The sequence below is a fragment of the Alligator sinensis genome, unplaced genomic scaffold (assembly GCF_000455745.1).
Source record: "Alligator sinensis unplaced genomic scaffold, ASM45574v1 scaffold48_1, whole genome shotgun sequence".
NCBI lineage: Eukaryota > Metazoa > Chordata > Crocodylia > Alligatoridae > Alligator > Alligator sinensis.
The window spans coordinates 664702-675620 of record NW_005842541.1 but is presented as its reverse complement, the minus strand read 5'-3'; positions in this window follow the sequence as shown (position 1 = coordinate 675620).

Here is a 10919-nt window from a genome sequence, read left to right as displayed (position 1 = left end):
GGTACGGCAGGAATCGGAGGAGGTGTAAGTGCACCCATGGACCTAGGGTGGCCATCATAGAGGACATTCCAGTTTCCCGCTGCTCTGTCCTCTGTCCTATATTGATATGGAACCCAATGCCTCTATGTCCTTCAAGAGAAAAATAGAGGATATAAAGGCATGTGGTTTTGTATCAATAGTGGACCGAGGACAACCGGACTGGCCTCTATGGTGGGCACCCTATGTGTACCCCCTGGATCCATCCCTGTCCTCACCTTTCCTGTGTGGAAAGATTTCAGGACTCAGGTAAAATATAACGTGACATAAAACCAGTGTCAATGTTTAGTCCTTGGTTCTTAGTATCTAGCCACCTTATGAATTATTCCCAAGTACACCTTTTAAAGGTGTTGGGTAGATTTCCTTTGAGTATGAGGATAGTGAGGTCAGAGATGGAGAGTGGTTGTTCTGTGAAAAATGTGTGCGTGTCTCTGTCCTTTATATTTTTTCTGTGAGAGTTCATACTGGTGCATAGTTGCTGTTTAGTTTCAACCACATAGTTGCCATGAGGATGCTGGGTGCATTGGATCAGGTATATCACATTTTGGGAAAGGTACATGTAGAAGCCAAGTATTCTGATGGTTTTGATATGGGGGTGTTGATAGTAGAGGAGATGAGCTTGGAATTCCACACAATGGTGGAAGGGGGGAAAAAACAACCCTTCCAGAAACAGTGCTGCCAACCAGGAACAGTAAAAGAAATAATGAGTTAAGCCTTAAAATAATACATATTTTTCCTTGTCTTCTGGTTTTCAATTTTTCAGGTGCATATTTTCAAGCCTTGTTCCCCACATCCCTGGGAGGGGGCTAGAAACTGATGAGAAGCTGAATGTTTCACATATTCATCTTGTTCCAGGAGCTAGAGCTTGAAGACAAGCTCCAAATATCATGAAATTTGAAATAAAATACTAGAGGTTGGCAGCACTGGGATATTCTCCAGTGATTTAAATGGCCCAGGTCATGTATGGACTGGCAAAGCACGGGTAATTTGGCACAGCTAGATTTTTGGCAGTTGTGGTACACTGCTTTAGGTCAGTGGAGGACCTGGCCATTATGGCTTTTAAGCAATTTTTTATGAAAGCTGCTGACATTTTATGTCCCCACTGGTTTTACCCTTACAATAATTGTGGGACTTTTCAAGTAGGGTTTGGGGGGGGGGTTTGCCGACACTGACCAAATGCTGCAAAGTTTGGAATTTGGATATTGGAAGGAAATGGTGAAATACAAATATATCTATAATATAATAATTACTAAATATTTATTTCTTCTGAATCATTTCTAATTTGTACAAACTATTCCTTGTAAATGAACATGCTCATTCTTCTCCTTCTCTCAGTGGATATATCGGTGAGCTTGTGTTGCCAAAGGTTTTGAACAAATAACTTTTAGGTATTTGCTAACTATTTCTTATGTGCTGTGTGAGCTGTATAATCTATCACATAATTGTTACTTCTGTTCCATGAGTTAATAACTGAAACTTTGATAGAAGGTGATAGCTTGCTAGCTAGATATGATAACAATTGAATACAAGAGAGGGTAGGGTGCATACTCTACAATGCCCTAAAAGAGCATACCAATAAGAAATGCAAACATATGGAATACACATTATTGTTTGGGACATTGACCAGCTCTGATCTTAACCTCTGGGATATAAATTAGCAGTTTCTTCACAGCTACAAGCCCTGAGAGTTTTTCCTGAGTAAAGAATGCAGGGTTGTGCTTATGGCTGTATTTTTCTTATCTTTTCACCTTTTTATAGGTACCTTATGGCAGAAATAACCTGTTCAGATCCAAGATACACCAAGAAGTCATTGACTGCTATATATCTATCTGGTTCATTCTGATGTGCTATAGGAATGAACTGTTCTGGGTGCTCAGAACAGCTGTCAAAAGTAATTTAATATAAGAGTCAATGCATTAATGCTGAATAGCAAGTTCAGCCCCATGCCTATGTGAAAATCAAAATACTGACTGCAGGATCATTTTTAGATGCTGAAAGCAGTCCAGCAAGAAGAGGTATGTTGAAAAAGTCTGGGGAGTTAAGGTTCTGCTTTGGCACCCTCTAGTGCTGCTGTTATTAATAATCTGTTAGTATTTAAAGTGACTTTCCTCCCATTCAGTTCTTGCAGTCTAATATTTATTTAAAATATTATCAATATTTATCAAGTGCTCAACAACAGCTCCCTGGCTTGTACCAACACCCAGGATTCTCAGGTGGTTTCCCAGACAACTAGTAGTCAGGCCTAAGACTGCTTAGCTCCAAGCACTGTATAAGATGAAGTACTGTCCGCCTTAGCCATTGACAAGGATACCCACATGGTTCATGTTAAGCACATAAGGATCAAGCCCCCGATTTTGTAATTTTAAGGGATATTATCACTGTTGTTGGTACAGATTGAAAATTTGAGTTTTCAGCTCAGGCATTATATTATTTGAATTAATATAGCTGTTTCCTACAAAATATGCATATTTCATACTTTTATAGACATCATCTAAGGACTTCAGGCGGTTGTATTCAAGGACAATGAAGGACTCTTTGGAGGTTGCTGTATTAACAGTGTCTATCATTTAATGAATATTTACACAATTAATGAGTATTCGCACAATAATTTTGGCCTGTTAAGGTTCCCTACATACCTCTTTCCATGAAATCCTTTTTGAGAGGATTCCCTCAGAGTTCTTGTTGTTTGTGGTACAGTCCCTGATATAACATTGCATGATGGATGCCTTCCAGGGAATGAGGTATGTATCACATGAGTTCATCCCCAGGAGCAAGATCATAAATGCATGGATCCAAAAGCCAGAAAAGATCATTAGGATCATCCAGACTGATATCCTGTATAATGCAGGCCATTTTATGCTTGAGCTAAAGTGAGAGTTCATTAGACTTGGATGCCACCTTGTCATCACTGAAAATGGTCAGATCATATCTATGCTGTGACTCTATACTGTTCCTATCTATGCTGAACCCTTAGCAAGCCATTCATCCTGTATCTATTGAACCTACACCTCCCTCGATCCTCTCAGATAAAAATGTATGGTCAAATGCCATTCATTAGAAGGGCTTGAACTTGCAACACCTGTCTGCACTCACCTATCCTGGGAATTTCACAAGTAGTTTGTATGTGTAGATCATGATGCCAGGGAGCAGATATTTGAATTACTTTCTGTGCAGTCTACAACTGCTCCCTCCAATAAGGGTAGGGAGTCTCAAGGTCTCCAAGGGCAGTCTTCCTGACTGCATTGTGCATTTCAGTGTTTTTCATTTGGAAATTTCCCATTGCCTCCTTTTTCCCCCCTGCCCCACACCTTGCATTTCAAACAGGAGTTCACTATGACATACATTGGGAGTTTCACAGTACTCTGGTAACAATGACATTAGCTAAATGAGTTGTGTATGGCTTCTGCCACACAGCTTTGGGATGGAAAGAGTTAAATGGTACAAGGACAAATGAGAGAACCAGTATGTCTCCCAGTCCACATAGAACCTGATCTGTTGTTTACTGAGACTGCTGGAAAGACTCCCTTTGACTTCTATGAAGTGTTTGGACTTGATTCATAGTGTAAATGTGCCCTTAGGCTATTGAACATTCATTGTAATAAATCACCCCCAGGGATAAAGCATTTTGCTGCCAGAGAGAACGTGCAGCTCGTTTTCTTTTTAAAGAAAGCAGCTTGTACTACGCTCAAAATGTAGGGTTCACATTTGTTGTCATTGAATACATTCTGTTACTTAAGTGGATGAAATTTGTGAATTATAAATGTTCTTTTCTACCTGGGAGAGTTTTACAATCTTGGCATTCTCCTCTGCCTGAGGAAGGGCACGTGTGCCTGGAAACTTGCCAATAAAGAGAATCTTTTTTTCAACTGTCTGATTTGTCAAATAAAAGGTATCGCCTCTAGCACACTGACTAAATGGATGATGTAATTTAACATGGTCTAGGACTTCATGTAAGGTTATTGCACAATGTCATGGTCACTGGTTACAGTAAGTTCATCCTTACAAAACTGGTGATTTTATAAGAACTATTAATAGCAACTGAATAGCTTTTGCCAGAAATAAATTATGTACTCTCCCACACCTGTGTGACGTTTGCAGTCTGTCCTGTCCATCCTGCTCATGCTAGACCACCTTCTCTCCTGAGTTGTGCTTTGTCTTCCAGAACACCCCCTAAAGATCAAAACAGCTTGATTCTATTGCTGCTTCTCTTAGAAACTCATGTAGTGTTTCTAGGTGGTATTAAAGAGCAGCTGCCTTCCATTCCAGTGAAATAATCCTGTTCATAATTCATAGCACATTGAGTTCATTTGCAAAGTTTAGTGCTGCCAGTACAAAAGACCCAAATTATCCATTGAAATTATTCATCCCTAGGGTTTTTTCAGTCAGTACACGTTTAAAACAAAAGGGCCATCCTGAAACTTGACCAACAATTTCACTTGTCTCTTTAACAACCCATTTCATCATCATTTCTGCTGAGGAATGGAAAGTCCTGGCATGTGCCCTCTGCCCAGCACATTCCCTGCTATCTTGCTTCCCTAAGGCTGAAGTTGTTCTCCTGCCAACTTCCTTAAGGTGAAGATGTTTCAAGTTAATGTATTAAAAAGCTAAGTTGAAATGCAAAGAGGTTAAGAGGGGCAATGCTAGAATGAAATGCACAGTAAGGTGTCAAGGGATGACTCTTAGGGAAACTAATTGTTTTCAGCTGACCAGCAATGGGACTTCCCTCACCAAAAGAGAGCAGCAGGGGAATGAAAAGTGTGAGGTAAAAAGAAGCATTTTTTTCAATTCAAATTCTAGGCACTGATTGAAACAGCCTAAGAGAAATTTATGGCAGTGCTGTCACTATCTGAAAACCAAATTCCTGCTATGTGACTCATAAGTTTAGTGGAACCATTTCTGACAAGAACACCTTGCGCAGAACATGATGGATCTTGCTTCTCTAGCAAGCATCTTCAAACATTACAGTCACTTAATAGCAGCATTTATATACCTTGCTGGTTATGTGGGAGGAAAGAATGAATACTACCAAATGAAACACAACAAGTATAAAAGCACCTGGAGAATGTGTGGGAGGCAACCTGGTACTATATGATCTACACTGAAATAGCAACAAAAACTTGCTGAAGATCCAAAAGACTGTTAACGCATAAGAAAGAGAAAGAAAATGCTTGTTACAACTTTTGCAAAATAATTCCCATCAACAGCCTGTTGTTTGTTTGGATTCAGGATGTACTTATCTGTAAGTTAAACTTTTTTGGCATATTCTTAGTCTCTTGCTCGCTTGCTCACTGACTCACTCATATACAGTTTATATATGTGACTACATCAATGCTCACTATAAATAAATAATTGTTGGGAAATTTAAATGTGCTCTAGAGTTCTTGCAAAAGTTGTAACACGTTTTTTCGTTTTTTCTTTCTAACCTTTATTTATATAAATAGATAATCTACTGTGCCTTAAAGGAGCTCACAAGATGTTTACAAATAATACAGATCCCCCTTTTCCATCTATAACCAAGTACCCACACTGAGTTGAATAAAATTACGCATATGATTAACAACAACTCAGCATGAGTAAGAAATGGGCCCAACACTTGTAGCAGGTAAATAATACAATATATGTTATCACCTGAGAATAAAATTCACATTGGGGGTGGGGAAGTTGCTGTCCTTACTTAGGCAGAACTCCCATTAGAGCCAGTTCACTGAAGCTATAACAGTACGTGGAGCATCCCATGATGCCTGCCTAAGTAAATATGGACCAAGTTTCTGGAGAAGGATGGGGAACAGGTGTTTAGTAGATAGGAAAGGGCTAAAGGTGTGTGTCCTGTTTACTAATGTGCACAGTGACAATCCTAAACGATCTCATTGTGCACAAAGCTTTCCAAAGAAGGCAATGAGGTTTATCATGTAGTCTTACCGGAGAGGAATGCAGGAAGCCAAGGCCAAGTTGAACCAAGCAGGTGAGCAATAATATCCACTGAGCAACAGCAGATACAAGTTGCAGTGTGTTCCTTCTGACCTGTGCTCTTTGCCATCTCCTCCACTCATAGTCTGCAGATCCCCTTTCCAGATCCAGCTGCTCTCCCTGATTTCTGGGTTCCATCTCTGGCTGACCTTCCATCCCAGCCTCCCTGCTAGCAACCTCCAATTTAAAAAGCCAAAAGAAAAAAAATCCTCTTCTGACTCTGTCCAGAAGGAAAGAGAAGCAGAAGAGGTACATGCAAAGTCCCAAGATCAGAGATATGAAGTCTTCAGGACAGTGTCTCAGTTTTATACATACAGCAACAGGCGGGGGAACTTCTTTGTGACTAATCTGAACTTCCCCTTTTCACTCTTTTTTTTTCTTTTTGGGTGAACGTGGGAGCTGATTTGTTCAGTTTTGACTAAAGGTCCTTGAAAAACGTGTGTGTTTATGTCCTCCTTACCTACAGCTGCAGATTTTTTCATGGGTGGCAAATCACATTGATCATTTATCTTGGGCTGGGTCCTGTTTCTTCCCTCGGTCAGTGTTTGGCAAGATTTGCTCCCTTTTTGCTTAGCAGGTACATCTGATGCTGATGAAACCTGTCTGCTGCAGAAGGGAAATTAATAAAGGGAGATATCATACAAGTAGACACAATAAGGAATAAGGCAGAGACAATGGGTGCCTCCACGCTTTATTTTGTGATACAAGAACAAAAGGACATTCCAGGAATTTGAAGAGCAAACTTCAAACAGATCAAAGGAAGAACTTCTTTTAACCACAGTGGAACTCACCGCCATAAGATTTTGTAAGTAAGTCCAAGAGTTCAGCACAGTTCTAAAAGGGACAAATATCTCTATGGATCAGGAGAACATTCAGAGGGATGGCAGGGCACATAAAAAGTAGCCAAGAGTTCTGGAAGAACTAGAAACCCCTCCTCAAAGCTATAAACCAACCGCTCGTGGAAGTTGGGAACAAATTTCCCCTGGGTGTGGGTTATACCAGGAAACCGTACTGTGAGGTCCATGCACCTGTCTCTGAAACAGATGTTGGTGGCCATTACTGGAGACAAGATAGTGCTCATGATAGAATAGGGGGCTGTATCGTAATAGGGCAATCTGATAACTTCTCCTATATACCTCTGCTCATAGGAATGTACTTCTCTTCTGACTGTTGGTTTATGGCCCTCACCTGTCTACAGTGAGTTTAAATTGGTAGGTCAAGGCATTAGGCACTCATTTTTGGGACACTCCATTGTACTGATCAGTAATCTCATCTGTTTTAAGCACTGCATTTTCAGCCCAAATCAGTGGTTGTTGGAAGTGAGTCTAACTCTCCTGAACTCAAGGATTTTTTTGCTCTTTGAGAGCATTATTGTCTGAGTGCCCTCTGGGAATGACCTGTTAAGGGGTTCCCCCAAAAATGTTCTCAACCTGTAACCAGCCTCATGTGTTGTACACAGGATGAGGAGGGATATCCTCATCCTGTGTGCAACACATAGCTAGTTTCTAGTAAAAATAATAATAAAGTGTTGGAAATGTTCAGTTTTAACATGTTCATCAAAAACTACACAGGTGGGTTGTTTTTTTTTTTTTGGGGGGTGGGGTGCCTTTACTGCTTTACTTCGTAACATTTCTCCAAGGCATGCTAGTGGTTAGGGACATGCCTATGTCCAACAATCACTAATGGCTTTCTTTGTTCATCCCTTCAGTGAAAAGCTAAAGAAGCAAAGATTTGCAACCTCCTGCCTCCAAAATGACCATTTGGGGAATATATCTGTCTCACATAATGAATCCCATTTTGTTTTGTGATTGCAGCCTTCTTTCTGGATAAGAACCTGTGCTTTGTAGCAGAAACTTGACACCTAGTGGACAGACTATGTCTAAGAAGCTGCAATAGGACTAGAAAGGAACATCAGCACTGGCCCAGCAGCCATTAGAGGGGGTCGGAGCAGAGTAAATCCCCAGCAGAAGAGCCAGATCAGAAAAGGTCTCAAAAGTGTTTTGAGAGAGACATTTTCTAAGGAAAGAGAGTATTCCCATCACAAGGATTAGAAGACCCAGCTGCAGGAATGGAAGGGAGGAGGATTCTGTGTTCTCCTAAGGACACCAGCCAAACAGAAAGACTCTTTATGGGGAGTGCATTCAGCTGTCTGTTGTTTGCTATGGAACTGTAACTCTTCTGTGCAGTCTAAGAGCAAAACATGTATTTAAGAATTCCTTTGCTAAGCTTGAGAATCCCTTGCTTTAGTGCCCTGTGGTCCCTGAGGGGTTAAAATCTAAAGAGTCCACTATGGAAGGAGGGCATAAGAGGACTGCAGAGACTTGGCAGGTCTCAGCAAAGTCCCCTCATCCCAGGAATGGTGAGATGCCTGTAAGGTGGAGTGATGAGATGAGACCACGTGCTTTATAGTTTAGCAAGATGCTGCCTCCTCAGTCAGTGATATGCTGCCCTTCTAGTGCGCAGGTCTGGAAAGCAGCATGCCACTGGTATCTGACAGAAACATGGGGCTGTTGCTGAAGAGGGCATGAAGACCCTCACCCTGCCCATTTGGTTATGCAACTACAGACAAAGGACTTGACATCATGAAAGCATTGCATCATGGTGATGCACACATAATTTACCTTCCAATGACTACACTTGGCTGTCTGCAGAATCCCAAACAGAGATGGGCTCAATACTATAGGCAGAAACAGTTCTGGCTATTTCAGCTGGCCTTGTTCAGTTCTGAAAGAGCTACAGATATAGTTGTATATCCCCAGATGAAACAGGGTGTAGTGACAAAGTAGAATTCTACCATCTACATGTGAGATGAGAATTATCATAGAATCATAGAGAAGTAGGGTGGGAAGGCCACAAGTCATCTAGTCCAACCCGCTGCCTGAGACAGGATCATGTCTCTCCAAAGCATCCTATACAAATTCATAATCTAACCTCTTAGTACAACTACTGTCAACTGGCCACAACAAAAGACATAGTACCCTAACTTGCCACAGGTAAAGCAAGAGGCTCACAGCAGCCAATGTCCTGCTTGTGTAAAAGGTTGTAAATATATGTTCAGGAGATCCCAAATAGAGGGCTACATCCCCTATTACAGAAGAAGGCAAAACCCTCCACAGCTAGGGTTGCCTACTCTGACTGAAGCTATTTTGGGAGATTTTTTTCCCCAGCCTGATGTACTGTAATTAATTTCATTTTCTTAAAATATCCTATTAAAATCTCCCAGATTGCTTTCAATAGTCACTGGGAGATCGATGCTGATTCCAGTAGACTCCCGGCCAATCTGGGAGGGTTGGCAACCCTACCTATAGCCCATACCAAATTGACCATGGCTAAAATTCCTTCCTCACAACAAATATTATGACATGCAGCAATGTGTGGATTCCCTTCAAATGGGTCCCGTTACTTAATGGCTGCATCCCTGAGCTGTTGTGACCCTGTTCCCTCCCCTCTCTTTGGCACGGGTATCATGACTGAAAATGAATACCCTGCTCGTGTGGGTGGAAAATGTGTGCTTAGTTCTGAAATCACTTTGTCATCTCTGTACTCTCTAGTACAAGTGTTGCACAACCTGGGTTAGCATCACTGATAGCAGCACATGCATCAGGGGACTGATAGGCTACACTTCGTGTAATGCATGTACCTGCAGTTGCGTCCCCCTCAGGGAGGAGGACAGTTCATTTCCTGGCAGCAACTGGAGGCAGGGGGCCCTGAGCCCAGGTTGACTCTCACTATTTTCATGGCTCTAATTTCCAACCTCTGCTTTGTATATGAAATCCACACCAGTGTTGCTACAAAGCAGGAGATTCTGCAGCATCTGGTAAAGGTTCAAACTATCGTTCGCCCTTGGGTTTTCCTTTTCCCCATGGTTGGTATTAGCATGGCTCTGATGGCCTGTGATTTCACAGAGCAATCACTGGGATTATTTGAGCAACTGAGCCTCCCCTTACCGGCCCTGACAATCCCCACCTAAAAGAGAAATGAAACAATAAGTCACAAGCCAAGATCATTCAATTACTGAAATGGGAAGGTAAGGTACCAATACCAAAATCATACCACTACAAGCTGCTCAGATGTTACTGTTAGATCTTAAGTAGGCTTGGCAGAATTTGATTTTTATTTTTTGTATGATTTTAACGGATAGTATCAATGCTTGTTTTTAAACATTTTTATTTTTATCAGTTTAAATTTTCAGGATTGTGTGCAGTTAGAGGTGGGGGGGGGGCAGACAGTTTATTAATGATAAAAGTAAGTACTGTAGGACTCCTGCCAGCTGAGCAGCAGAGCTGCCATGAGTCCCAGCTCTGCTCATTCATAACTCCCTCATTCACTACGTCACTTCCTTTTCTTTTATTCCCAGTCCCCTGGAGTTTCTGGGAGTGGCAGTCCAAACTACAGTCAGCACGGTTCTCCATCACCCATCATTTTTCTTAAGTCCCCTGTCAATAAATTTTTATTATTAATGATGGAAATCTTTTTTTCCTCAGTCTGTTTATAAATTGATGTTTATCGATGTTTACCAATAAAAATCGAATCCTGCCAAGCCTGGTCTTAAGGCTACTGGAATGATACAAGTGTAGCAAAGCCATTGCAACTTCTCCCCCTCTTTCATGTTGTCTTAAAGTTACAGCACTTTAGCTCATCACTGCAGGAGCCTGCAGACATCACTATTAGATTGCAATAGCTAATGTTCACTCCCAAGCAGCAGCTTCCCCTCTCCTTTTAAAGTGGGTAACAGTTAACATCTCTGGCTGCCAGAGTCAAAACAAGGAGCAATGGTCTTGGATTGGAGCAAGATGGGGGAGGGGGGCAGGGTGCATCTACCCATGCAATTACCACATAGCAATAAACTCAGGCACAGATTGAGCCAGAATGTATTGCTCTTGGGCACAGTGTTTAAACATGTGCCTGGGAACACA